Raw genomic sequence first — 25,277 nt, forward strand, 5'->3', positions numbered from 1 at the left:
AATCTCTACTTTATTAAAATATCATTATGCATATTTGAAAGTTAAAAGTCAAAGCTATGTAGCTGCAGAGGTAAAATTCACATTTATTGTCCATTGAATCTGATGGAAATTGAATTTGTCAGGAAGCTGATTGATATCTAGAAGTGTTTTGTTTTCAGTGACTGGCACTGCCGAGTTACAACCATCTATCATCTAACAGGTAATTAGTCAGATTTCTCATCATGAGACTTCAATCCTGCTGTTTTATTATTGAAATACCACAAACCAGTAGGCATCTGAATGCAGATAATATGCTCTGTCATGGTCTTAAGGACAAAGACAACATTTTGCATCTCAGCCGTAGTAAGTTTGATTAAAAGTCACTGAAATGTAAGGCAGGATGTTAATACTGAAGGGGGGAAAGGGCATCCTGAAAAACTCTGTATTGCTCCAGTTTTCGGCGGTAAAGTCAGAGCTAATTTTAAAGCCTCAGTCATGCAGTCCCCATTCAAACAATCATTGTCAATGGAAGATTGGCTTGGGCAGAGGATGAATATGAAGGTCTTAGGAAGATATGGGTTAAATTGTAGCATATAGCTACAGCCACATTTGGGGGCTGTGCAGAGAAGCACTGGGGACATGAATTCTCTTCACCACTCCTCATGCTGCCTGAAAGTGTATTAGCCTTGAAGAGCTGTCAGTCTTCAGCTTAGCAGTTGCTCCAATTGAGCCCAGTTTTGCTCCCTCTTAAATTAGTGGTACTTTTCTCATGTATTTTAAGAGATACTAGATCCAATCCATAGTTCTTGGGTTCTCCTGTACAGAGAGAAAATAAGCATGGGATAGAGGATCTAGGCCCTCTCTCACTTCCTTGTGAAGCCATGAATTAGCTGGCTCTATGTATTTGTATGTAAACCAAGACATGCTAATTGAGATGCAAATTTTCAGCATTATCATATTTAACATAATTTAAAGTGCAAAGTGTAAAAATTGTTAATAAATAAACTGCCTATCATGATTTTCATAAAACTACAATTCTTTCAATGATACAACATATTTGTCATCCTGCCTCCATTCCACCACAGCGCTGTGTTGGGTGTATATAACTTCAATTAAACAAATCATAACTAGGAAAAGATACTAGAAAAATAAGAAGAAACTATTAATAGAGCTTTAAGAAAATGAGCAGAATGAACCAGTTAAACTACTAAATGTTTTACGCTTAAGATTCCAACTTGAGATTCAATATAGGAAACTGAAAATGTGTTGCGGTGTGCTCTTCCAATATTTCTTTTGTAACAGAATTTAACGGTGTGAACTAATATTAGCAAAAGCTTGTTTATGTTTTTTTTGTGGGCTAATTTATCTAATCCAGCTGTAGCGTTCATAACATTGGAATGTCAACAATGCGAGTAGCTTCATAAAGTCAAAAGCTATTTTGTTCAGTTAATTCTAACATAAAATCATTTATGATCTTCCATAGGAAGCTTGGGATCATAATATCCTAGTTTTCCGTAAAATCTCAGGACATAACAACCATTAACTCCTAATGAGTTGTAAATGTAATGCCTATTCCTGGAACTTCCACCGTTGAACACGCATAATTTTACATGCTTTCATAATCCTGAGTTAAAAATGATAATTCACCATTGCTGATAAGGTATTATTAGTTTATACAGCATACAGCAAATCACATTAAATACTCCAATTATACAGAGGGATGTTTCAGGCAAGAGGTACTAGTAATTTCCACAGCAACTGTGTTGTCCAAATGGATATAATATATTTTATGATTTAAATAATTTAACAGAAGGATTTAAATTGCAATATAAATTATTGGACAATATAGATGTGCTTACCATTTTATGCTATTTAATTTCCATTTATTTCCTCAGTTTGTTTAATATTATGAAACCAGATTATTTTCAGTTTCAAGATTTCGGCATGTGCCTGACTTGACATTGTCACATGAAGAAGGAAAGGCTGAGACATGACTAATAGTAAAAGAAATGCTGGGATAATAAAGAGATGGTTAACTAATACAGGAAGATAGTTCTTGCTCCACAAACTAAACTAAATTAGAAATAAACTTAAATAAAAACCCCAGATCAGAATACCCTGAAACTTTGTGAAAGTGTAGAACTGCCTTCAAACTTTATGAATTTGGCCCATCTGTAAGGTAAATGATCTCTGCACAGATGCTAAAATATCTCCCTGGATGACTAATCTTTGGTGAAGCACCTTGGTAACACTGCAAATCTAATCAAGGGGAATGTCTCTTTTGGGCCCAGTCTAAAATTAAGAGGCCCGTTTTATGTGAAAACAGGCCAACATAGGTCCATGATCAAGTTTACCTTGCCAGGATTTTTGGTAAGTGCCTTATTTCTTGAGCAGTTGGGAAACAATTATTCTACCCTCCGTTCTTAGTCATATACCTTATTCACCAGGAAGGGCTATCCACTATCCCAAGAGAAATTTGTGAGCAAATTAAATTCATGGGTCAAACAGCACAGTTATTGACAGGAACTTGAGGACATTAAATATAAGTAGAAATAAATAACCATGAAAATTCACTACAGGTTGAACCTTTCTAGCCTGGCACCCTTGGGACCTGACTGATGCTGAACCAGAGAATTTGCCGAAGCATGGGAGGTCAATATTGTCTAGAAGCATTACCAGCATTTCCATTGCTTATTGGGCTCTTAGAAGATATTTAGGAGTAAATTACAGCTAAATAACCACACAGAACACTGAGCGCCAGGACTGGTGGCTATAAACAAACTTCATGGGAGTGTGGGAAAGTCGACCACACCCATGACAAATGGACATTCGGTTAGTAAAATCATGCTGGACTACAGATGTTGTAGGCCTAGAGAGTGTCAGACTAGAGAGGTCCAGCATGTATATGGAAATAAACCACTGCATGCATGAAAGACAGCCAAAAATAAACATTAATTAGATACAAATGCATTTCAGAATGATTTCACGGATCAGAATAGTGGCAGATTCTGTCGATCTGTTCATGGACTTGCAGAACTGAGCATGCAAAGTATGAGTGAGGAGCCAGTAAAGTGGTGGAATGGGGATGAAGAAAGCTCCTTCTTATGAACACTACACCCTTAAGACATCAGGCAGGAGGTAGCCACAAGAATCCAAAGGATGTTTTTCCCTGGCAGTAAACCACGTCAGAACTAAAGATATTCTGTGCACAGTCAAAACTCCAGGGTTCTGACACTTCATGTTAAAACAATAGTACTTCAGCTTTTTTATGTTATGATAACATAAGATCAAAGTCCTATCATGGGCCATTTCCCCTCTTGGTCTTCCTATTCCACACCTCTCCAATGGCAGCTCTTGGTTATACAAAGAAGTAATATGAGGAGAATATTAAAGAGACAAAATGAAAACAAGCTCACTTTTCTGTAAAGAGTATGACCGCATTAGTTGTATACTCTCATTTTGCGTCTCTGTTGTCCTGCTCTCTTTGTTTGTAGAACTCAACATTTATTAATATTGTTTCTCTTCCTGCTGACAGTATCTCCCATCTCTCTGATCTCGGGGTAACTTTGCAGTTTGATTCTTCCCTTCCATGAGATAACTGCCTCTGCAGTTGTCTACAGAATTGAGCACAAATGAATTAATATCCACAAAACACTGGACAAAGAAAAAGATGAAGCGGTGACACAGACTGCAAGGAAGTAGAAATAATTGAAAGCAAATTGTCTAAAAGCCTCTTGGAACCATAGTAGAGTCCTGGGATATGACCAGCATGAAGTTCCTGGCTTGAACAAACACCTGTAATACAAGTCCCTCCACAGAGTCACCATTGTTCTGAAGACCACATTTCAAAAACCAAATGAAAAAATGTTCTAGAAGATGTAACTCATTGGGGTAGTGTGAGCAATAACTAGAATAAATGTCTACATTCATATCTGGAGCAATGATCCTTAGGGTTAGTTCCTATCAACCTGGATTTTCAGCTAACTCCTGATTAATCATGGGAAACTACTGTTCAGATTTGGTAGTGTGAGGACTAATTATTGTCTTCTGACTTCCCAAATGGTAGGCTGCTTGTGTTATGTGATATCGGCATGGGCAGAGGCAAGGAAGGAATTCAATAAAGAGTGAAGAGAAGTGGGGGTGGGGTAATGACCGAGGGGAGACATGCAACTCTCTGCCCCTCTAACACAGTGGGAAATTTCATCAGCATTGCATTTTGTCATGCTTCTTGCTGTTAAATTTGTCACCCGATGACTTATCTATGGACTGATCCAAGTTCCTAGACATTTGCTTTTATAAGGATCTATTGAAAAGATACAAACAGCTGAATGTGAGGTAACAGAAGAGATACTGTACTGGTATCAAGAAAATAGACATTGCAAACATCTCTTTCATATGTTGTTGGTTTTTTTTTTGTTCTTCTATTGTCTTTAAGAGCATATCCCAAAAAGTGCCTCTCATTTTAAAAAGCAAGAGAAAGCAAGAGAACATCCACGGGCTTGTAACACAAAGATTCTAATAACGTTTTTAAATGTGTAACTCTCCCAGTCACTGCTGAAAGGATGGCTATAGATTGGAATTACAATAATGGTAAATGTTGTAGTGTAGTGTCATTCAGAGTGAGAATCACCAGAAAGGGTTTTGCTTTTAAATGATAACCTTTTCTGTTTCAAACTACTCCAGCTAGTTGTTGGTGGGACTACTGATTCTGACACAACACATTATAATTTCAAATAATTGAAACTGCCTCCAGCCAGCACAGTTACTTCCAGGAGTAGTGAGTAGTTTAAGGTTTAAGAGCCTCAACATGTCAGTGTTTTGTAAGAGGTGCTGAAGGAGACCAGAAGCCAATGCAAAATCTCAAGGGGGAAAGGAAGACACGTGATTTGTCTCACTTCTGTGCATTCCCAGCATGCTTGTGTTTGTCAGGAACTGGAAGCATGGTAAGGAGTCCATTAGGAAAATAAGTCAGGAAAGATGGAGGACTGCCTGTCATGATGGAAGGGATCAGTTCAGGATTAGCTTTTCCCAATCTGCTTCTCCTCTCACTGTCAGAAAATCTTCATTATCCCTTGCACAGCATCTACTCCCCTCCAGTCATGTGACTGAACCCTAGAAAAATGGCAAGTGCATAAGGTCTTAATTACCTGGGGATTAACTAATATTATGAGGGATAATAATAACTGGTGTTTTAGAAGAAGAGAATACTTAAAAGTTCAATGGTTACCAAATAGATTATTTAAAATGTCAATATATTTACTAAATATTTAACAATGTAAATGTCTAGAAAACAGTTCTAGAATTTCCATTTTTGTGTTGTTTCCATTTTAAACTACTACAAAACAGTGACATGTGTTACCGAAGATTTCCTAATGCATCCAAAAGCAATATGTGTGTGATATATGACATCCTTCCATAAATCCTAAATTTACACAGTATGCTAATGCTTGATTCCATAATTTCTTTTAAAAATGATTATACCCTGCTGCTAAGAGCAAAGGCATACTAAAATCAGTTTTCTATGCTTTTCTAACAATGAAATGCAAGCCAGCACACCACATAACCAACACTTACCATATGTTAGAAGATAATCCAGTAGGCTTCAGACACTGACATGATTTGCTTAAATAAAAATCCCCTTGTTAAAGCAGTAACAACAATCTACCATTTTATTATTCCTCCAGTAACCTACTGTAAAAACATTACTATTAGATATAAATGATTTTTAACTGTAAACCAGGCTGATCTATTTTTGTTGAATTTAGCATGGTTTGGTTCTAGTTAGTTATGTTGGAAGAAAAAGAGACTCATTCAAATCATTGAGGTGTTCCAGGAAATTCACAAAAACACAGAAAATAAAGATCTGAGGAAAATTTATGGAGCAGCCAGAGGATTTCCCAGGTATATTGCAGATGATATAAAGCTGCTCATTTTAGCATTAAAAGAATTAAATATATACCAGCAAACGGCTATAAAACCATTTTTGAATAGCAGTAATGTCCTTTAAATATATTTCATTTCTGAATTGAATAATGCCCTAGTCCATGAACCTTTAAGGAACCAGTCATGCTTAATGTTAAGCACATGCATAAGCATTTACAGTACTGAGACCTAAGTAAGAATCTGTGAAACGCTATTTTTTTGTTGATGAAAGGAATAGAAGGGATACATCTGACATGTTAATATTAATAGTGCATGCACCACTATTGTTTCTTTATAGTAATAAAAAGATGAGAAAATAGAAAAATGCATAAAACTAGTTAATATATTGAATTCCTATATTTTCATATTCACTGAGGAATGCTTTTGGGATATCAAGTACTACTCATGAATGGAAAATAAAATATTTTCAAGCATAGTGACTGTGAATTTTGAAAAAGTCTTTAGGACATCAAAGGTCAAATCCTGGCTCAGTGAAGTCAACGGTCTAAAGCCTATGCATGGCTATCATCACTTGATCATTTCTCTCAGTTTTCTGTACAGTTCTTAAGGCTTCACTTGTAGTATATTATGAAGTAACAAAGTTAATTGGCTAGATCCTCAGCTGGTAAATAATCATATATTCAGTGATATTGTTGGAGTTATGCTGAGATATATATTCAGTATTTATCATACTACATGATAGAAAGTGTTAGAAAAAAAAATCAATAATTAGTAATGGAGGACACAAACATCTAATCCCAGAGAGGATATTTGATAAATCACCAGCAGTTCTGGCCCACTTTTGAGCAAATCAGCATGGGTATGTCTACACTACCACCCTAGTTTGAACTAGGGTGGTTAATGTAGGCATTCGAAGTTGCAAATGAAGCCCGGGATTTAAATATCCCGGACTTCATTTGCATCTTGCCGGGCGCCGCCATTTTTAAATCCCCGTTAGTGCGGACTCCGTGCCCACGGCTACACGCGGCACAGAGTAGGTAGTTCGAATTAGTCGTTCGTGGAACGTGGAACGAGGTGTAACGGTAGTTCGAATTAGAAAGCCTAATTCGAACTACCTACTCCATGCCGCATGTAGCCACGGGCACAGAGTCCGCACTAACGGGGATTAAAAAATGGTGGCGCCCGGCAAGATGGAAATAAAGCCCAGGATATTTAAATCCCGGGCTTCATTTGCAACTTCGAATGCCTACATTAATCACCCTAGTTCGAACTAGGGTGGTAGTGTAGACATACCCCATGTTAAGAAGTGGAGTTCTATCATATCTCTTTGCTCAACTCTAGAAGGGAAGTTGCATACATTTGTGACGGGCAGGGTTTTCAAACTTTTTCAGATATTCAAGTTATCTATTAAATTGGGCAACATCATCTCTTTTATCCTTAAAAAATAGTTTTACTCAGGTCTTTGCTCAGTAAAACTAGCTGATAGTGCAGCAGGAATTCCTGGGCAATGCAATAGGACATCAGAAAAGGTTGAACACAACTGGTTCAAAAGTCTGGGTTGCTAATAAAACTAATATACAAAGATCTGATATATAGATTTTTGGTGAGAATAAAAAATAAAGTTGAGTCTCATATTTTCAAATTTACATTGCTAAAGAGCTTGCCATTACTTGAAAAAAATCATAGTATTGAAGAGCATGATGTGATAGTCATGATAATATTAAACTGGAAACTACAAATGGAAAATTATATATAAATATTCACCATTGATACAAACAGTATGCATGGATATAAATTGTTTACTGGAACGTATTATGGGCAAATAAAATGAGTTCCTTTATCTGCTGAGGTCTTTCTATGGAAAATTTCTGCAACTAGCCAATTAGCCTGTCATAAGACAGGATTTTCTGGTCTCTCCTCCACGTCGGTCTTCTCTCCTGAGCCTCTGGTCTCTCGTTCCGTCTCTCTCTCTCTCTCTCTCTCTCTCGCTCCCCTCCCCCTCAGCTCTCCTCCGCCTCCTGCCTCTCTCTCTGTTTCTATCTTTCACTTCTCCTCCCCCTGTTGCCTCTCACTTGGGGGACTCCCCCGTGCTCCACCGTGGCACTCGGCTGACTTCTGCGCTGCTCAGCTGGGCCGCCGCGGGGGAGCAAGTGGCACAAGCGGCCGTTTGGGCCCCGCACACCCCATGCAGCACGGGCCGCCCAGAGGGAACAGCCAGCATTTCAGCAACAGCACCCCCCAGAGGGAATAGCCAGTATTTCAGGCAACAGCGCCCCCCAGAGGAAACAGCCAGCATTTCGGCATTACAGACTCTCAGACACTGGGCTACTATATATATGATGAGTGAATCAAATAGTGATGTTGTATCCCCATATTCTTTATGGAAATATGTTTTTGTGTATGAACATGCCTAAATCAAATATGCTTTATGCAAAATGTGGCATGTAACCTGTTATTGAAAAGCTTGTAATCCCCTGAATGTGTATGTTGCTTTTTCTGTAAGCCTGGACTATGGTTGGTCCTGCCAAGACATGTGACCAGGTCATCTGATTCTGGAGCCCATTTTGGATATGGTACTTTTCCATGGTGGTGATAAAGGTTTGAAACTGAGCTCAAAGGATTCCTGCCTTGGGCATAATCTATTTATATGCAAGAAACCAAATAATAGGGACAGTTGCTAGACACCAAGACACACCTTGCTCACCACCCAGATGATTGCTGGAAACATCTAAGACTGAATAGGGGGAAGAATCCGGCCCAAGATAGCTTGTGAGAAATGATTATTAGAATTGTTACTTACCATTAGGGTAAGAAATTGCACGTAACCAATTTCTTAGAGTATTAAGCTTAGCTGGCATGTTTTGTTTTATTTAGCTTAGTAACCTACTTTGTTATCACTTGCAACCACTTAAATCTTACTTTTTATTTTAATAAAATCACCTTTGTTCATTTTTAAACCCGGCATAAATAATTGTTACCTAGAGTGGACAACAGCTCTGCATCTCTCTCTTTCATTGATAGATTAAGTGAATAATTAATGAGATTGCTCTGTATAAAACTTTTATGCAGAATAAGATAGATTTATCTGGGGTTCTAGTCCCCTTGCAGCTATACACCTGTGTGCTGTGTCAAGTCCCTGTGACTTAACCTTCCAAGAGCTGATCTGCTCTCAGCATCTGTGTTGCCCTGCTCTGGGCTGTGACCCCAACTCCCAACAACCTGGCTGTGAAAGACCAGATGTTCTGGCTCAGCAGGACAAGGTGGTGAGGCAACCCAGAGAACAGGTAGATGGCTCAGTGGTACAATCAGCTCATCAAATGACAATGTTAAGGTAATCTCTGTGACTGAACCCATCACACAAATAAATCATAGTATAATTCCATTGGACTTATACAAACAAGCCTAAGCAATGGGCCTACTATAAACAAGTGATTAGCCAATTAATGTTTTTCTGGACATTTGGAAAATGTCCCACATCACCTGAATACTACTGCATTCGTTATGAGATAATGTATTTTACTAATAAAACATAGTAAGACATTATCTTTCTTGATGGTAGCTTAAAATACAATCAAATTAATTGTTTTATAACCTCTCAATTTATAGACTCACATATTGGAGGAAAATGTGAAATATCTATGTTAAACTACAATACGAATAACTTGACCAAAGCAACTTGACCAAAATCCATCCAAATATATGATGTACAGCATTTGATGCCATGGTTATAACATTCAAAAATGTAATTCCAAATATAGCTGCATCCCAAATCCTATGTCGGAAGAGGGATGCAGATTAGGCAGGTCAACATTGCAAATGAGGTAGGGATTTAAATATCCTGTGCCTAATTTGCATAAAAATCGCCGCCGCGTTTTGCTGACTTGGCACTCTGTCGGCAAAAAGCGGCAGTCTAGAGGGGGATCTGTCGAGAAAGAAAGCCTTTTTCAACAGATTCCTTATGCCTCCTGCAAAGGCTTTCTTTCTTGACATATCCCCCTCTAGACTGCCACTTTTTGTAGACAATGTGCCGAGTTGGCAAAACACAGTGGCCATTTTTATGCAAATTAGGTACAGGATATTTAAATCCCTGCCTCATTTGCAATGTCGACCTGCCTAATCTGCATCCCTCTGCCGACAGAGGGATGCAGTCTAGACATACCCCAGCACTCTTAGCCAATGCTATTGAAGTTAATGTGACTGCTCTCACAAAGGTAAGTGTTATGGGGTATATGTAACTGTTAAGCATGTAACAGGATCTTGGTCTAAATCAGTGGTCTCCACCCTTTTTAATCACAGGATCATTTTTTCAATTTAAGTGCGATGTAAGATGGACCTCAAACCCAGATACCCTTCCTCCACTTCATTCCCACCCCTTCTTTGAAGCCCTGCCCCTGCACCACCCTTTCTATGAGTCCTCAACCTGCTCTCTCCATCCCTCTTCCTTCCGCATCCTCACTCTACTTCACCAGTCCCGGGTAGACGGTTGGGGTGCAGGCTCTGGTCTTGGGCCAAGATGTTTGGAGTGTGGGAGGGGGCTTAGCCCAGGGTAGGGGATTGGGGTCCAGGAGAGGTTCCAGGGTGCAAGCTCTGGGAAGGAGTTTGGGTGCAGGGAGACTCACGTCTGGAGCATGAGGTTGGGTGCAGGAGAGGGTTCAGGGCTGGGACAGGGGTTCAGGAAGCAGGCTCTGGCTGAGCACCATTTAACTGAGATGGCTTCTGGCTGGTGGAACAGTGGGGTTAAGGCAGGTGTACTCCTGCCCCGGCCCAATACCACTCCTGAAAGCAGCTGGCATGAACAGCAATGGCTCCATGGCACCATGTGCTGCCCCTCATCTACAGGCACTGAGCCCACAGCTTCTACTGGCCATGGTTCCCCATTACTGATCAAGGGGAGCTGCAGGAATGGTGTCTGCAGGCAAGGACAGCTTGTGCAGACCCCCTGCTATGCCTCTCAGAGGCTACAGGGACATGCCAACCAGTTCCAGGAGCAGCAGTTACCACAGGGATAATGACTGCAGCCATGACAGGTTCGGCATTTTAGAACACACTTCTCAAGGTATTAAATTTAAGTGTAAGTGAGAAATGAAAATTATTAAATGCATAGACCAGTCAAAAACCAAAAGCAACCCACTTTGCAAGCAGTAAAAGTAGTAACAACAACCCCCTACGTATGTGCTGGGTCGGGAGATGAGAGTGAAGGACAGTGTGTGTTTGTGAGAATGAGAGACACACACAGGCTGTGTCTACATTGGCACCCTTTTCCGGAAAAGGGATACTAATGAGACACTTCGGAATTGCAAATTCTGCGGGGGATTTAAATATCCCCCACTGCATTTGCATGAACATGGCTGCCGCTTTTTTCTGGCTCGGGGTTTTGCCAGAGAAAAGCGCCAGTCTAGATGGGATCTTGTGGAAAATAAGCCCTTTTCCAGAAGATCCCTTATTCCTACTTGAAAGGGCTTATTTTCCGCAAGATCCCGTCTAGACTGGCGCTTTTCTCCGGCAAAACCCCGAGCCGGAAAAAAGTGGCAGCCATGTTCATGCAAATGCCGCGGGGGATATTTAAATCTCCCGCGGCATTTGCAATTCCGAAGTGTCTCATTAGCATCCCTTTTCTGGAAAAGGGTGCCAATGTAGACACAGCCACAGTGTGTGAGTGACAGAGATTTGCATTGCCAAGCTCCCTCTATCCTCTATCCTCTATGTCCCTCTATCCTCCCTCTATCTCTCTGTGTGGACATAGAGTACAAGAGTGGGGGAAGGAGGAACATCTTGACATCAGTGCCCCCCTTCTCTGTCCCACACTCTGCACAGCAAGCAGGAGGCTCCCAGGGAGACTTCTCCAAGGCAGAGGGCAGGAGCAGTATGACAGTGGGTAGAGGGGCAACTAAAGTGCCAGCACCTGATAACTCCCTGGCCAAACCAGTCAGGATCATCTGTCAGAGGCTCCAAGATCTCCCAGTAGATCCTGATCTACTGGTTGATGACCACTGGTTTAAATAGTCAACGTCTGGGTATGCTGAAAGAAGAACAGGAGACACTTGATATGGATTGACTCTAAGTGCTGCATGCTCCCTGGGCCCTGATTGACCTAGGGGTCGGGGAGTGGCAGAGCCTTCATGAGCCGGATCAACCTGCTTGGTGGGCTGGATCTGGCCCACAGAGGCCCTTTTGCCCACCCCTGACCTACCACCTTTTCCTCTTTCCAAACCTCACTCTACCAAAACCAGTCTGGGGATGTGTGAAAAATTTCTTCCCAGTCCCCCTTTAAAAGGAGTGATTAGCATAAGACCCACAGCAAGTCCTAACTCAACCTAATATTCACCTCTATTAGCTAAGGGAGGGTGGGTGCTGGCTTGCTGGGTTTGGGGAAGAAACCCTCTGGACATCACATTCCTGGAAGGCAAGTTACTGCTGCAAACCTGACCATCATACACCTTTTTGCAGCAGTCTCTGACCTCACTTTCCTCCTCCCCAGCCATAATGCAGAGCCGTTCTCCTTTGGCAAGCCCAGACAACATCTGCCCCACTTTATTTGCCATGTAGTCATTGTCAACAATTATCACCTGTAACATCCTTTTTCTTCCAGTCTTGGATCTCTTTCCATAGTTGTCCACTTTGGTCACATGATTATTCAGTGAGGGTAATGGGGATTTTAATGAAATCACCAAATTTATTTTCACTTGTGATCGAAGCTAGGGATTTTAATCTTTAGTGATAATAGGATACTGCACTAAAATAGCACACCATGGGAAGGCAGGGAATTCTATCCCAGAGTAGACGTTCCAGAAGTGGGCTTGGGTAGGGTAAGCAACTGCTTAAAAGTTACCATAGCCTCTGACTTTTCACATAATCCCTCCCACCTATAGTTGCTCTCTATTTCTGTTCAGGGCTATCCATAGAGTCTGAAGAAGGCAGATATGGTACTGAGGAGATGACTGACCTCCCTCTCCATCTGGGCTGGGTGAGGCGTGTTGGCAGCTGATCCCTTCTGTGTATGGATTCTTAGGCAATAATCTGGGCCAATATTATAGTGCTATTTTTTGAACAAAGTGAGCATAGGCTTACAATTTAAGACACCACAACAAAATAAAACCATGTACAACCTGGCTATCTGTGTCAGGCTGTCATAAATTAGACCAGCTAGTAACGAAGATTGAAAGGAAATGTAACTGGTCAACATTTAGCTCTATAATTTCAGAGTCACATAGGATTTAGCTTCACAGCTGCTCAGGGTTTTAATGAGAGCTGCCTAGCTAAATCCTGCACTGCTCTGAGATTTTTGTGTGAAACCAATTAAGAATGTTCACTACTAACACAACATTTAGTTCATAGCATCATGTGTGAGAGGTGGAAAAGGCCTACTATGTCATTGTGGGCTTTCCCACATCATAAGCAGGATATAGTCCCCTGATATCGGATGCCTGAGACATTAAGCAAGTAGTAAACATGGCCTTAGCCAAAAGAGCAAGAATGTTTAATTAAATTGATACCATGAAATAAAATATTGCCAAGTTCTAATCATACTTAAAGCTCAGTATACCATCTGTGTTTTACATCGCCTTCTCCATATCTTTCTAATTTGATTGTGGTATTTATAAGCATGAATTCTTTAGAAAAAGAGTAGTGCAACATGGAAATATCTGGCACAGCTATTTTTAAATTTATTTAATTTTTTTCGGAGATATCATAAGCCCCAATCCTTCAATTCCTTGCTCACAAGTGAACTGCTGAGTCCACTTAGAGTTTCCTTTATGACAATGGGACTCTGTGTGGGTATAGGAGCACTTTCCATTCAACAATTTGTAGGGTTTTAGAATATGTGCTCTTTGGGGCAGGGACCATGTTTTAAGTATGTGGACAGTATCTAGCACACTATAGATAAAAATGTAATCTAAAACAGAATTTAGGCAAACAAACAACATCATAATGATCACATAAATCACATGGTATCATTTCTGGTAGTTGAGTGGATGATAGATTAAGTCCAAAAACAGGCCCACCCATAGGGAGGAGAAGAAAAGAGGGCAGTTGCCCTGGGGCCCAGTGATTCAAAGGGGCCCAGGGCTCTGCTTCTTCCACCAGAGGCCCTGTCTCTTCTAGGTGTATGGAGTTGCCCCCCCAACCTTGTCCAGGGGTCTGGCATGGCTGTCAGCTCCCCTGTCCATGGGAGAGTTATTCTTGAATAGTTATTCAAAAATAAACATCCTGGAACAAATAGTAATAATTATTCTGGAACAGTTATGTTGATACATACCCAAGTATACACTAACCCTCCTCTCATCCTCTTCCTAGTCATCCTCTCATAATTATCTTCACCTTTTCAAATACTAGAAAGCTATAAAGTATTTAATATCTTTAACTGATGGTTTTTGAAGTTGCCACGAAAAGGTTATTTTCTATATTTAAAAATACAGTCACATAAGAAACTGAAATGTAAGTATGGTTGCCACACTTGGGTTGTCATGCTCTGAACATGTGATTGCCATCATTGCACTTAACGTATGGCAGCCAGTAGGAGAGCTAATCATCATTACATGGCTTGTTTTCACACCACTTTCTCAGCACTGCCTTTTATGGGAATTCATAGAGCTAAATGGGTCAGTTTAAGATCAAATTAGCCAACATAATGGTAATCAAGACATTGTACTGACCTTTGAAGGAGAAACTTCATTCTGTAACCAAGAGAATTTAGTGGGGGAGAGGAAGCAAGAGTTCGTCATTAAAAATTATTCTAAAATTGAGAAAAAGACTGGAGTTTAAAAGAAGCAAAAGACAAGGGTTAATTTTTTTAAAAAAGGTCTTGACCATACAATTTAAAAGGATTTAACACAAAAAAAATGGGGGAAGTTTTAAAATTATTTAAAAGTAAAGATGATATGAATGAAACTATTTTCCAATAAAAAGGCAAAGATTAAATAAAAATGGGTAGAGTTAAGTTACAAACAAAAACACTATATGTAAAAGTATATAAAAGAACAAAGTTAACATAGTAAAAAGTAGGCAAAAATAAAATAGAAACAAATGCATAAAATAAGTAACCCTAAAAGATAGATTCAACAGGCCCCGACTCTGTAATGAGACCGGAAGGGCAGACCTTGGTGTTTGTGCAGAGCCCCATTGAGGTCAAGCTGGGTGCCAGTGTGTTTGCAATCTTTTGGCAGAGGTTTGTTCCTAGCAGCATGTTCCTATCATCACCTTAACTTCCATGAACATAGGTTGTATCTTTTTGCTCCATATGGTGTCTGTTTGTTGTCTTTTTATACCCATAATCTCAATGGGGCAAGAACTGCTGCTTCTTCTGTGCATCCAGCATCAAGCACAATGGGGCTGTGATCTTGATTGTACCTTAGAGTTTAATAATAATAAATATTATTATCACTTGGACAATGTTACCTTGCCTTTCTTTCATTCTCTCTCTTGCAAACAAGAGTGCACCACATCCTCTTTCTTTCCCTCTTTCCAAGGAGAATAAATGAAAAACATCCCCAGTGGCACAGGAAGAGTGCAAGAAAAGGAGGGAGAACTACTGGTGTCAGTGCTATAGAAATCACACATAGTTATATTTCCTGTTGGTGGCAGAAGCATCTGCATGGATGTCAAACGACAATTAATTCTAGCTTGGAATAAATAGACACAAAACCTGCTGTAAATAAGTAAAGGACACCCTAAAAAAGCCTATAGAAAATACTGAGGAGGGTTCTCAAAGACAAAAAGGGGACTGAAAAACATTGAAAACACAAAAAGACAGGATTACAGAATTGCCTCAAAGTTTTCGATCAATAATTTGAATTCACTTTTTCCAGTTCTTATTAACACATCACCAGAACAGCTACTGGGCATATAAAATGTACTGTTAATGTTACTGATCTTATTTACTGATAGTAATCTGATGCTGAATTATATCTGTCTCTATAGCAGCTACACCTTCTGATTGGCTAGTAATTACTGTCACTAATCCATGAACTTTCTGCCTGCTCCCTTTGGACCTCCTGACAACATTCCTAGTAGAAGAAGTCATGGGTTACAGCTGCTTTACTAGTAAATCATTAATCAATAAATACCAGTTTTAAGGTACTGCACAATACATAGTTGTGCAAAAATCTATAAATTCTGAGATCATGATATTTCTGTTATTCAAGGCTTGGTACATATGTAATTCTAGAAACCTGAAGATTGACAAAAGGCACATGAGTAGCTCTTGAAACTGTTATTAACAGGAAAAACATCATAAGCCATTGGAGAGACCCAGCTGAATTTACCTCTTTAGAGAACTGTGAAATACATGTGTCTAGGCTATAATGAAGAATGACCATCTATAAATAGCTATTGCAATCCATTAAATATATATACTAAAATGTTCCGATCTTTTTGCCTAAAGCAGGGGTGAAGAACCTAAGGCCCGGGGACTGGATGTGACCCCTACTTGTCTGGATCTGGCCCCCAATTATTAGGGCTTTCCACAGTATTGAGGAACCCACACTGGCACTCCAGTCCCTCCCCTTCCGCCCCCCCCCCCCCCCCCGCCACCTCCTTGCAGCCCCCAGCTCCTCCTGACTGATTTTTCTGTGGGTCAGAAGACCACAACCCAAAAAGGTTTTCATCTCCAGGCCTAAAATAAGAAATCTAAATGGATAATTAGTCTCCTAAATAGAAATGGCTTAATGTTTTAACTGACAAATCTCATGGAAGTCAGTGGGGAAACTGCAGGAGATTGGCACCTTTGAAAGTCGGGCTACTTTTATTGAGGTCCTAAGTATGAACGTAGGCATCTAACAGTAGGAGTGAAACATTTTCGCTATTGTATTATAGTATTACTCAAGTTGCTACCTGAAAGACATATTTGTACTTTGATGTTGTTGTTGTTCAACACATTCAGATAGATGTCTGCATGGAAGTATGAAATGGTGGCCAACCTTGGAGGTCCTCATTCTGCTTTTACATATTGACTTCTGTGGCTGTTTGGCTTGCGAAGGAGTGCAGCACTGGGTCCAGTGGGCTAAATTCTAGACTATCACTTGTGCAAATGCAAAGTAATTATTTTAACTTCATGGGAAGTAGTCAAGATTTATTGGGGAGCAAATGAGAGCAGAAATTAGGAGTTGCTGCTCTGTGACCCAGAAGCGAGCCAGAAAGGAAAACAGTAGGCATTGTAGCTCCTTAATAAGAACAAAATACATCCTATGAGTAGTCCAATGGCACCTTACAGACTAACAAAATATATCTATAGTATCATGAGCTTTCGTGGGAAAACCCACTGCTTCTGATGAGATGATCTTGAGTGGACAAGATCATCTTATCTGAAGAAGTGGGATTTGCCCACAAAAGCTCATGATATTATCCCTCTCTCTCTCTCTCTCTCTCTCACTCTCTCTCTCTCACAGTCTCTCTATGTTAGCCCCTAAAGTACCACAGGACTACTTGTTCTTTTTAAAGTTATAGAATAACATGGCTACTACCCCTCTGAGAATATATCCTAGTAGTCCCTGTGTGCTACTAGCTTGCTATGTTGAATGCGTGGAGGGAGCTGCATGATCTAGAGTAGTTCAGTATAATTATTTGCATGAGTAAGAGTCTGGGGGACTGGAATACCAGTTGCTAAATACCAGTTGAATACCAGACTCCCAAAGAGGGAGCCAAAATCCCACCTTCCTTCAAAACCAAAATGGGTACAGTGCGACTTTAAAAGTGCAGGAATTTCATGCTGTATTCTCTAGTCTGGTTTTCTGATTCATTATTCCAAGGAACATCTCCTGTAGGTATAAACATTCATCTAGATTTATAATAGGAATATTACAAAAAGGGTGCAATAGGTATTAAAGATTATACAGAAATGCTTAAGATACGAGACAACACCACATGGGAATAAAAGATATATGGCTAGCTTGAAGCACTGTGAGCAAACACTTCACTATCTTGCCACATGTGAACATCACATAAGCAGTTGAAAATGTTATAGTGAAGGCGTGCAATCTACAGTGCATTCCGTCTAAAGGGAATCTATACATCTGTTACAGATTTAAGTATTATTTTCCTTTCCTGTTAGTGACATTGAAGAAACTGAGCACTTACATGTACAAAGTCATATATTAAAGAGAGGATGTGAGGAAGCATAATGTGGATATTAAGGTGAGATGAACAGAAGAACATAAGGAAAAGTGCTGAGCTTTCTAGAAAACACAGATGGATTGGAACCATAGTGAATAGTTAGGACAAACTCTCTCTTTCTGATTTCCTTTATGTAAATAGTTATTTGAGTGGCAGCCCAAAGGTAGCCCAACTGAAATATACTTTAAGTATTAAGAGGAGCCATCAACTATATCCCATATCTAGGGGGTTTTGTCTAAAGAAAAGTGTAGCTAAACAGTGAATTTAGTTACTTATAATGCTTCCAATGTCACCAAAGCCACCTTCTATAGTCACTTCATTCTTCCGACTATACAGAATGTAATTTATTTGTATAAAGCATCCTTCATGAAAAATAGTACAAAATGCTTTGCAGAGAGACAGAAAAGAGAAAATGTTTTACACATATTGCTGCATGACTGTCAAAGAAGCAAAAAGGGAAAACAATCTATGAAGATGGAATAACACAAAAGTAAAGAAATCAGAAATATACAAAAAACACAGATATAATTATTCCTGAAAATAGTTCCTGTGTGAAGCTAGGTTTGGGGGAGGAGGGCAGGGAGGAGGGAGGAAGTATGTGAAGGGAAAGAATAGAAAGGAAAGGAGTCATATAACAATGAGAAAATGGAAAGGGAATAGAGAGGTTTTAAGACAAGATTTGAAGAAAGCAATTGGTAGGATAGAGCAATGAGACACTGGCTATGATCAGTAGAAACCATGAAAAAAGAATGGTTCCCTGACTAGGGCACAAGCTTGGGATTTGGGAAACCAAGGTCCAATTCCTTTCTCCATTTCAGACTGCCTTTGTTACTTTGGGTAAAGCACTTAATCTTTTGTGCCTCAACTTCCCATCTATAAAATGAAGATATTGGTACATCTGTAAATCATAGGCCTGTAATAGGGATAAACACCTGACAGAATGTGGGATGGTCAGATACTATATTAACAGAGGCCATATCAAATAGATTGATAGGGAATAAGCCACAAGGAGCTGAGGCTTTGTCTACACTTAAAAGTTTATAGGCTGCAATTGTAGCACTTTATACTGAAAATGTGGTGACGGCACAAGCACTGGGAGAGTAATATACACTGTGGAGATATTTTGGGATACCAGAAGTATCCTGAAATAGCTATTCTGTGTCTATTGAAGCAACACATTATTTAAAATCAGATTTTGAAATAACAGGTGGCTTATTCCAACATCCCGGTAACCCTCGTTCCATGAGGGTTAAGGGGAATTTTGGAATAGCAAGTTATTTCGAAATTTGGCACATCAAATTATGAAATAAGCTATTTCCAAATGCACTTGAAATAAGCTATGAAATTTGCATAGGGCAAATTGCGGAGCTTATTTCGAGCTAAGGGTGCTGTGTAGATGCACCCAGAGAGAACTCTTCCACCGCTCTATGTAAACCACCTCCGAGAGGGGAGTAGATAACAGCACAGGGCACATGGCTGATAGTGCTGTAGAGTGGTTCATACTGGTGCTTTACAGATAAGGATTTTACCTGCAGCATGGTCAAGTTAAGATAGAATTCTGGCAATGTTCCAGGTGTAACGAGAGGGAGAACTTATAGACAAAGATATTTGGGGAAGAAAAAACCTGAGATTAAGGGTAATTTCCAGGTATGTGACTGTGGGAATACAATAAAGATGATGATAGATGACAGAAAATTGTGTAGAGAGGATTTGTAATTGAGCAGGAGGACTTCAGTGTTGAATTGATTGCCAGTCAGACATTATGTGGGGACCAGATGTGAAAGAATTAAAACAAACTGATCTAGGGGGCTAGATATGAACATTTCCCTGAATTGTAAACAGGATCAAATAGAGAAGTGAAATTCAACCAAAAAAAGAGGCGTGCTTAAGACACTGAGCCAGATCAAACCAGCTTTCCCATCTTAACCTAGACCACAGGTTCCAAAACAAAGTAAATCCTCCTGAAAAGAAGTGTAGCAAAGCAGGGGCATGTACCTGTCACTCTGTTGGATGAGCTGACCACTCAGCTTCTGCTGACCAAAAAGTAAATGCTGCTGGCCAGGAAGAGTTATAGATAGAACAATCAGGAGATGAAATATTGCAGTAAAGGGCTGTGCTCATTTTCCTGATTCTTGACATTTTTATTGGCAGATTTAAAGGAGTCAATATGGGAAGCAGTTTTTGTCTTATTTTGGCTTCTAAGTACTGGACCCTATTTATTTCTTATTGACTGTATCTCCATTATTTGTTTATAAAAATCACAGTAACAGGATTAATTCATCCTTTACAACTGCACTGGAAGACAATGGACTAAAAAGAGATGAATTTGGCCAAATGCACCAAATAATGTTTACAGAGAAGAAAAGTATTCTTTCTCATGTAGTGTGAAAGGTACATGATGTATACATGATTTTGGATATTGATTCAGAGCAGGTTTGCCAAGAATCACAAGCTTTTTTTTTGTTTTGTTTTTTTGTTTTGTTTTTTTTGTTTTGTTTAGAAAATCCTGGTCCAATTTAAGAGAAAATGAACTGATATATTTGCTAAGAAGCTGTGTAAAATTTGCCATTTCATCTGATTTCATTGTGACACTGGGTGAGATTAATTCGGACATAGGATTCATAGTAAAACAGAAGCTAGGGGGAATCCTCACTGGTCAATAGTTCAGGAAATATTCTTAGGAAGTCCTGAAGAAGTGAAACCTATTCTATTCTATTCTATTCTATTCTATTCTATTCTATTCTATTCTATTCTATTGTTTCTTATACCATGCTACTCACTATAGTGAATGACTGTCTTCCAGTAGCACATTAAGTGACATGATTTACATCTGTCATGAGGTATTTGCTTTCTCAGCCTTTCTTCAGGAGAAAGAGTGTATGTAGAGGAATGTCTCTTCTTGGTAGGAGTTTTGTTTATTTTGTTTTAAATATTTGTGTTGCAATGTGCTTATGACATGTTGGGGAGCTTTGGGCAAGCTAATGATTTCTTAAGTTCCAGTCTATCTATGGCTAGAATATCTGTGTAAATGTCTTGTTTGAACAATCAAGTAGCCTGAAAGAGAGGCAGTGTGATGCAGTGACTGGGACAATAGACTGGGTGGGATTCAGGAGATGTTGAATCTAATCCTGACTGTGTTACTGACCCATTGTATATATTAGGATAGCCTCTTTTCTTCTTTCACCATTTTTCTATCTTATTTATTTAAACTAAATACTCTCTTGCCATATGTTTGTACAATGCTTAGCATCAGTGCCAGCTGGTTCCTCTAGACACTATTGCAATAGATATGGCTAGGATTTTCAAAATGAATCTAAGGGATTTAGGCACCTATCAGTAGTGACCTTCACTGAGAACTTTGCCCAAATCCCTTAGGCTTCTTTGAAAAATCTTGGAATAAACAAATAAAAAAGTAATAGACATATTCAACTATATTCAATTAACGCAGTCCAGGTGTGGTCCAGCTCCTGCAAGTTTCATGTGTGTTCTGTGTTATGCATAACACAACCATAGTTCCAGGGGGAGCTGAGGTGAAGGTGCAGGGAGAGCCATATTTCCCAATGGGAGTTGAAGATGTGGAGGTGAAGGAGCACTAAGAACTTCCCAGCAGACATTTGAGAATCTGGATCTAAAGGTATGTAGGCACTTAATTTCTACTGATTTCAATGAGAATCAGGTGCTTAAACACCTTTGAGCATCTGGATCTTAGAATTTCACAGGATTGGACCCAAGGATACCAAGTAGTATACACTTTGGCTACGTCTACGCTATGTCTACACTACAAGGTTTTTGCACAAAACCAGCCATTTTTGCACAAAAACCAGCAGAGCATCCACACGTCAAGCGCATTTTTGCGCAAGTAAATCGGCAGAACAGAGGGGTTTTGCTGTTAGAGTTATTCCTCTCCCCACAAGGAATAACTCCTTTTTGCGCTACAGCTCTTGCTGTAGGTGCCTTTATCGGAAAAAGCACAGGTGTTCTGATGGCCATTCTGTGAATGGCCATCAGAGCTTTCTTGCTCAAGAGTGTCCATGCAGTGTGGATGCTCTCTTGCTCAAAAGCACATCGCTTTTGCGATGAGCTTTGAAGTCTTGACGCACTTTTGCACAAGAAGTGTATGTGGAAGATCTCTTCCCCAAAAGGTTTCTAGTGCAAAAATCCTGCAGTGTAGATGAAGCCTTTATGAATAAGACAGAAAGCATGTGTAATAGCTGACTGTCTCTTTTAGGGTAGACTTTGATGCATAATGGCAGGATACCACAGAATCCATGAATCCAGAGTGACATCTGTACACTTAGAATCATGATGCTGCAGGCCCAAAGGATATGTGTATCTGCAGCTACAAACCTTGGAGAAAAGCATTAAATCAGCAAAATGAAAAAACAAACAAACAAACAAAAATGAGGCATACAAATGAGCTGGCTACTCTAAAGCACAGATACAGTAATTATTTCTTTCTCTTGCTTAGGGGTGTACCAACTGTTTACAATTTACTGTTTGGCAAGCTGGGTGTTCTCATTTCCCTCATGGTTCAGGAGTCAAAAACATATGCTACCTTTAGTAATGAACTCTTCTAAGATTTGAAACTATCCATATTCATGTCACAAGAAATGTTTGCACAAGAGCAAAATGCTCCAACACCAAAATAAATCAGTAACATCTCCAAGTTTATATTTCCATATGCTTCCTTGGCATAATAAAGCAGGGGAAAGGCTGCTGTTATATTAAAAACAACAACAAAAACTTTTCCAGAAATCATGGCCTTCCAAAAGTAATGCAGATTAATGCATAGTTTCACTATATTCTAAAGATTTATCATCTATCAATAGAAGCAAGGAAATATAATTATGTACTGTACACACCTTGCATATTTTCCATCCTCTGTGCATAAATTATACATTCATTTTCATAATTACAGTAACATTTCTAGTTTTAACATAAACCGCTATTAACTCCTGGATACCAGAGAGTCTCTGTCTACCAAGGCTACACTCTAATTTCATTTTCCTTTTGTAATGTTACCTATTTACCAAATTTAGTAACTTAATGGAAATCAATAGTCTGGAATAGACTCTCCAAAGCAGAATATTCCAGATATAGTGTAGTGTAACTTTTATCCTGATAATTTATTCAAATGTTTAGCTCTTGGTTTAATGATGATGGTGTATGTGATGAGTAGCATAAAAAGTATTATCCAGGATATGGCAGGGCAGGGGCTAGTTCTAGCCTTCTTGCCTGGAAGAGGGCTGCAGCTGCTTGCACTGAGTGCAGGGATTTTCAGGGTAGGGGATTTAATTGATTCATCCAGCACTCTATAAAGGTAGGTGCTATGGGGCCAATCTAGTTTAGGCAGTGATTCAGGAGGGGGTGAGATTTAGAAGGTTGTTGTTGAAAGATCCACAAAGCTGAGAAGTTTGGTGTGTGTGAGTTTCACTTTAAATCCTTGTTTTAAGCTTGGTTGAAGCAAGTCATGTGTTACACCTTGAATCTGAGTTTTGGCTGAGGGAAGTCCTGCTGTATTTATTTGGGCCTTAGAAACACAGAACAGCTTTTACATCTCTGCATTGCAATGAAATGGTCTTGTGCTGAAAGTCTTATCAGAGTGAAGTAGGGAAGCCCTCTGTTCTGCTAGAAAAGGGAAACCTATGAGCTGAAAGATAATCTCTAGTCAAACACGTTATTAGATTCAATACAAAGGTCTCTTGATACAATTCTGAGGCCTCTGTTATATAAGACATCAGATTAGATGCTCTACTTTGTCTTGTTTTTGGCCTTAGAATCTATGAAATTGGTTCGCTTTATACCTGCTTTTTATACTACACTTCTAAATGAACTTAGAAATGGTTTCCAAATATCTCCAAGCATAGGATTCATGATATGCAGTTCATATGCTAGGCTACGACATGTCCCCTTTTGGATTATTAAAACTACTCATTCTTCCTTTGCTACTTCTGTATTTCACTATGGCTATGTCTACACTGGCATGATTTTCCGAAAATGCTTTTAACGGAAAAGTTTTCCATTAAAAGCATTTTTGGAAAAGCACCTCTAGATTGGCAGGATGCTTTTCCGCAAAAGCACTTTTTGCGGAAAAGCATCCATGGCCAATTTAGACGTGGTTTTCCGCAAAAAAGCCCCGATCGCCATTTTAGTGATTGGGGCTTTTTTGCGGAAAACACTACTGTGCTGTTTACACTGGCCCTTTTGCGCAAAAGTCTTTCGGAAAAAGACTTTTGCCCAAACGGGAGCAGCATAGTATTTCCGGAAAATCACTGATGATCTTACATGAGATCGTCAGTGCTTTTCCGGAAATTCAAGTGGCCAGTGTAGACAGCTGGCAAGCTTTCCGCAAAATCAAAAGATTTTGCGGAAAAACTTGCCAGTCTAGACACAGCCTATTAGTGTTTCAATATTATCCAGTAATTTACCAGACCCCATTCACAGAGGGGATGTCTGTGTTTCAGCAAGTGCCTTTCAAGAAGCATGCTGCAGCAGAGGACGGAATGCTTACAGTTTGAGCTACTACAATCTTGCCTCGTACTTTATTCCAGCAATTGTGTTGCTCCTCATTCGCGGAGCATAGAGGACAGTAGAAGTGACTCCCATATTTCACACATCTCTAACAAAAGAATCTAGATCAGAAGTCTCACCAATGCATGTTGTATGGTATTTTGTGCAATTTTATATTTCATATCCTTCATAGTTGTGTTTCCCTACTTTTATTGCATTGCGGCCCTGCATGCGTCCAACCCTAGCCACCTCTTTCCAAGCTGTTTTTAAATGTGGAAGCCTGAGAGTGCTTAAATCTTATTCTATCTAACGTTAGGGCCAGATCAGTCAGAGGATTTTTGTAACAAGTCATGCTACTTATTCATACCATTTATTGACTCAAACTATCACCATCGTTTAAATGTGACCAAGCCTGTTTTTATCCTATGAGATCTGAAGATCACATATTTGCTGTTTTCACAATGGTCCACTATTGCCTATCATATGCCCCATCTATTCAGGATGATAAGCAAAGTGTTAATCATTGACCCCGGAGTTGTTCCAAAAATATGCTGTTTGTTGCATGCTAGCCAAAATCCCATCATCTTATAAAATCTGTTTTCAGTTCTTCAGCTTTAATGTGTGTCTGGATTTCTATTATTCATTTGTATTTATTGACCACTGTGAGTGTGTCATCTGAAGTACAAAACAGAGAGATGGCATTTGCCCCTCAGTGATATGTAAAACACAGAGGACAGACATGAACATTGATCATAACCTATTTTCTGAATTAGGTCAGATAGTACATACAGTAAATA

At 39.5% G+C, this 25,277-nt stretch overlaps 1 protein-coding gene and 1 long non-coding RNA gene across 4 annotated transcripts in view; one reads left to right on the forward strand and one right to left on the reverse strand.

The window, feature by feature from the left end:
- Positions 1 to 25,277, reverse strand: part of ZIC4 (Zic family zinc finger 4) — a 121,760-nt gene that overhangs the window by 48,824 nt on the left and 47,659 nt on the right. The gene's annotated exons all lie outside the window — the stretch shown is intronic.
- The window catches only part of LOC106731508 (uncharacterized), a 156,816-nt gene that overhangs the window by 14,215 nt on the left and 117,324 nt on the right, over positions 1 to 25,277 (forward strand). The window lies entirely within an intron of this gene.

Source organism: Pelodiscus sinensis, chromosome 10 (assembly GCF_049634645.1).
Source record: "Pelodiscus sinensis isolate JC-2024 chromosome 10, ASM4963464v1, whole genome shotgun sequence".
NCBI classification, from domain to species: domain Eukaryota; kingdom Metazoa; phylum Chordata; order Testudines; family Trionychidae; genus Pelodiscus; species Pelodiscus sinensis.